Below are 4,761 nucleotides of genomic sequence, written 5' to 3' on the forward strand. Positions count from 1 at the left end.
TACCGATAGCCAGAGCTATTTTAGTGAATTCAATAAGTCCTTACATCATTTCTTTCAAAAGCCTTGTGTTGAGTGTCTACTATGTGACAGGCACTGATAATACAGAGATAAATAAAGTAAGGTTCTTGTGCCCAAGTAGTAACTCTATCTCTGTCCCTCTCCTGGGGTAGTAACTCTTGTTCCCAGCACCTAACCCTGTAACCTCAGTCAATGTTTATTGATTACATGATTGAGACCCGTTTTTCAGGCCCATCTTTACTCATCTCACCCCAATCCAGCCACCCTCTGGGCCCAGACAAGGTGTTCTAAGTTGCACCCCTGGAACAAAGTCCTTCCTCGTAGAGCTATCCCCAAGGGAGGCAGAGTGCTGGAGAGTAAGATAGGACGTGAGCCGCAGCCTGGCATCCAATCCCATCTCTCCATCCTCCAAGCCTGAGTCAGTCCCTCCCCTGCTCTGAGCCTCTGTTTCCAACTATAAAATTGTGAAGCAAGACCTGCCCTTTTCTCCTTCCCCTGCATGCAGTTTAGGGCATGGTGGGAGGTTTTGACTATATAAGGCTGCATGAGGCATGTTAACTTGTTCTATAGAAGGATTTACTTTGTGCTCAACTGTATTCTGAGATTATCTTCCCAGGACAAAGAGTTTATGGATGAATCAAGAGACAGTCCCTTTCTCCTGCCTTGAGGAAGTCGGCACCTGCTTCCTCAGGACAGGCTTTTCCACAGATGGTCCTGGCTGCTGCCCTCCCTCCTCAGGTCTCTGGTTACCTGCCAGAACCATTTAATCCAACCCTCCATCTGGGCAATGGTTTAAAAATCCCCACATGATGCAAAGGGCCACTGCAGATGGCCGTGTACCTCGGACTCCCATGTCCCTGGGCCGTACTGCCTGGCTTTGGACTTCCCTGCTTGGCTGGCAGCCCTGGAACATCCAGCTCATCTAGCAGGGAACTGTAAAGCCGGCCCCTGTTAGAATAGCCTCCAGCCCAAGCCCACACGGAGAAGAGGTGGAGGTGTTAAATTGATGTACGTAACTTAATATCTGGTTAATCGGGCCACGCAGGGCACAGAGGAGATGCAAGGCCAGCCACCTTGACGCTGCATGACTGGCACTCACAGTCCTTCTGTCCCCACGCTCAGCATGGCTGGCTCCTAATGTTTCAAGTTTCAGCTCAAACATCATTTTAGACACATCCTCAATGACTTCTCTGTCCAAGATAGCTCTCCTACCTGCCTTTATTCTCTCTTACCCCAGCTCCCTGCTCTTGTTCTCCAGGGCTCTTGCCACAATTTTAAATTGTATATTATTTGTGTTTACTTGTTTATGCTATATTGCTCCTTAAATAGTAAGTTCCTTGGGGGAGGGATCATGGCTATTTTAGCTACCCAGCCTCTCGCCCAGCGCATGGCACACAGTGGTTCCTCAGCAAATATGTGTTGAATGTCAAATGAACGAATGTCAGGAAATGAATTCAGGTCGGAGCACTTCAGGGTAGCAGAGCATTTTAGAGCAGTGGACTCCCAACTTTGTTGCACATTAGAATGATCTGAGGAGGTTTAAAAATCCCCATAGCAATGAAATCAGACTGTCTGGGGGTGAGACCCAGGACATGCGTACCTTGTTTTACTGCAGTTCACTTTACTGTGCTTCACAGGTGTTGCACTTTTTTTACAAACTGGAGGCAAGAATAGCAAAGAGATTAGGACTTGCTTTATTGTGATACTGGCTTTATTGCGGTGCTCTGGATCCCAACCGGCACCATCTCGGAGGTCTGCCTGTATATTGTTTAAATCCTCGGGTGACTCCAATGCAGAGCTAAGCCCCCAGTGTTTTAGAGCAGAAGCTCTTAAACGCAGTTCCTGATGAGCAGCAGCAGCGTCACCTGGTGACTTGTTAGAAATGCCAGTTCTCAGGTCCTACTCAGCCTACTGCAGTGAACCAGAAACTGGCGACAGGGCCCAGAACCCGCTGGAATGAATCCCTCAGGTGGTTCTGATTCAGGCTAACGTCTGAAAGCCACTGCTTTCAAAGGCGTTGTGCTGTCTCACCTCTTCTTATCTCATCTCTCTTTGTTGGCATCCACAGTAGGAAAACGGGAGGCTCTTTAGTAAGGTGGCTGCCATCCCAGTTTGTAAGGGACTATCCTGGTTTTACTGGAGGTCCCACATGCTCAGTCCTGGCAACCAGGATGGGTGGTTCCCCATCTCTTTAGAGCTCTTTCACCTCAAACACTGGATCCACTGGAAAAGTTGGATACGGTGTGATTGATAAGCACATCAGCGGGCTTTACAATGTTGATTTGATTCAACATCCATGGGATGGCTCCCCTAAGTCCTGGGGGACAGAAGTGCCCAGGTCATCGGGTACGCCTGGTCTCCATGACTCCCACTGCAGACGTCTGCAGAAAGCAAACACTGCGGGCCTTGCTCAGAGCCCACTTGGAGAATGGTCTGTGTGGATAATTTGGCTTTGTTTTTCAAAAGAGGGCACCAAGGCAATTAAGAAACAATCCTTCGAGACTCACTGCCACCTTCCTAGTCACATAAATAGTTTGGAAGGAAGTGAAAATAGAACTTTCCGTCCAGTTTTTTTATAGGCAACCAAACGATGACATCATTCACAGATTGCAAAGGCCTCACCCAGGAGCACCGGGAACTTCTATCTTGTTTTTCTTTCCTCTCTTCAAAATGTATTTACTTTCAAATTTTCCAGTTAGGTGAGTTTGCTACAAGAAAGCCCAGAAATTTGGCTTCAGGTTAAAATCACAAACCTGAATTATCATCTACTCCAGAATTCCTCCCAAATCAACGTTTATGAATGAATTTAAAACCTAAATAGCCAAGGAAGTCAAAGAAAGAACCCCAAGTTCCTTTAACTCAAAGTTTGGTTTTGAGAGTGAGTTTACGCTTTCTAGTGGTCACAGCCAGGATCATTTGGAGATGGTGCATGAGCAAGGGGAATATGGTGAACTGCCTAATTCCCTGCCCCTCATCCCCGACCCCCACCCCAAAACCACAATCCCTCTGTTGAGACCACTTAGCACATGGATACGTTCACCTGGCCAAGACCCTGGACCTTACCCTGCCTCACGGAAGTGTGACGACATGCAATTCAGTGTCAGCTCAGTCTTCGTGAATTCTGGACCTCAGACACAGGCACCAATCATCGAGCGTCTGTTAGGTGCAGGGGCCATGTTGGTGGTGGGAGCCTGGGTCTGACGAAATCCTCACAGGAACTCTGGAAGGAGGGCACAAACAGTGTGAACACCTCCATTTGACAGCTGAGGAAACTGAGGCTGAGAGAAGTTGACTGACTTGAACAAGGTCATAAATCTAGCATTCAGCAAAAATAGGATTGGAACCTGGTGTCCTGACTTCAAGTTCAATGCCAGTTCACAGCTCCCCCAATTCCAGCAATCAGACCCTTTGCGAGGTCCTCATACTATTACCATGACCACCACTGCTTTTGCCTCTGCTCCTGTTAACGTCTCCGCAATTACCATGACTACTGCACATACTTTTTCAGTACCTACTATAAGCTGGACACTGTCCTCGGTCCTTTTGCACATAATCTCATTTATTCCTTTCAACAGCTCATCTAATAGCCTCACCTTTTTGGATGTGGACTGAGAACTGGAACATTAACTAATTTGCTCAGTCCCTTAGCGGAGGCTGGAGCCTTGTTCATTTGACTCCAGAGGGTGTGCTCTAAAACCTCTGCAATATAGTACCGTCTCTCCAATTGCCTGCGTCCCCTCCGTGTCCCTCATTGTTGATTTCCTTCCTGGGTTCATTGTCTGGTAATGCAGTTCCGGGAATCAGGCTCCTGCTTTGTTTCTCCTGCTCCTTCTGGGCACTGTCTTGTCTCTGACTCCCAGCCCGAAATTAGATTCCTGCCACCCTCAGCTCACTGCCGTAAATTCCCTTTACTGGAGGCCTGTCAGCTAAACCACTGTGGCTGCCAGGCCCCTCTCCGTCAGATGCCCACCTTCTCAGATAAAGTTTTTCCCTGGCCCTAACTAGTGGATTCTTTTGAGGAGTCACGTCCTTCTCCTGCAGCCAATATTATCTACTACTACTGTCTTCCTCATGTGGGATAATGCTGCGTGAAACTGTCCCCAGTCTCCTCATCGCATCCTGGTGGGTGTGCCCAGCCGCTACGTCCGCAGTCTCCCATTAGACCATCTCTTTCCCACAAAGACCTAGACCCCTTTCTTCTTCTTCTTCTTCCTCTTCCGCTTCCCCTTCCCCCTCCCCCTCCCCCTCCCCTCCCCTCCCCCCTCCTCTCCCCTCCCCCTCTCCCTCTCCCTCCCCCTCCCCCTCCCCTCCTCCTCCCCCTCCTCCTCCTCCTCCTCCTTCTTCCTTTTCTTCTTCCTCTTCCGCTTCCCTTTCCCCCTCCCCTCCCCCTTCCTCTCCTTCTCCTTCTTCTTCTTTTTAAAAACACTTTACTGAGATACAATTGACACACAAAAAGCTATACAATTTAATATATACAAACGAATGAGTTTGTACACATCCACTGAAACCATCAGCACACTTTATGCCACAAACATACCTGTACCCTACAGAAGTTTCCTCCTGCACTCTTTATTGATTTTTGTGTTTTAATACTTGATATAAAATCTACTTTGTTAGCACATTTTAAATATACAATACATATTGTTAATATATATTCTATGTTGTAGCTCGCTAGGACTTAGTCATGTTGCATAATTGAAACTGTGTGCCCCTTGGCCACCTCCCCATTTCCCCTCCCTGCTG

At 47.9% G+C, this 4,761-nt stretch overlaps 1 long non-coding RNA gene across 1 annotated transcript; it reads right to left on the bottom strand.

Annotated features, from left to right (window-relative positions):
- Positions 1 to 2,309: 2,309 nt before the first annotated feature.
- On the bottom strand, positions 2,310 to 3,834 carry LOC109458639 (uncharacterized). Its single transcript, XR_002139271.2, has 3 exons — positions 3,732 to 3,834; positions 3,082 to 3,238; positions 2,310 to 2,726 (listed from the first exon to the last, which is right to left on the bottom strand). It is a non-coding gene; the product is annotated as an uncharacterized LOC109458639 (long non-coding RNA).
- Positions 3,835 to 4,761: the final 927 nt, after the last annotated feature.

The sequence above is a fragment of the Rhinolophus sinicus genome, linkage group LG17 (genome assembly GCF_036562045.2).
Source record: "Rhinolophus sinicus isolate RSC01 linkage group LG17, ASM3656204v1, whole genome shotgun sequence".
Classification (NCBI taxonomy): Eukaryota; Metazoa; Chordata; class Mammalia; order Chiroptera; family Rhinolophidae; genus Rhinolophus; species Rhinolophus sinicus.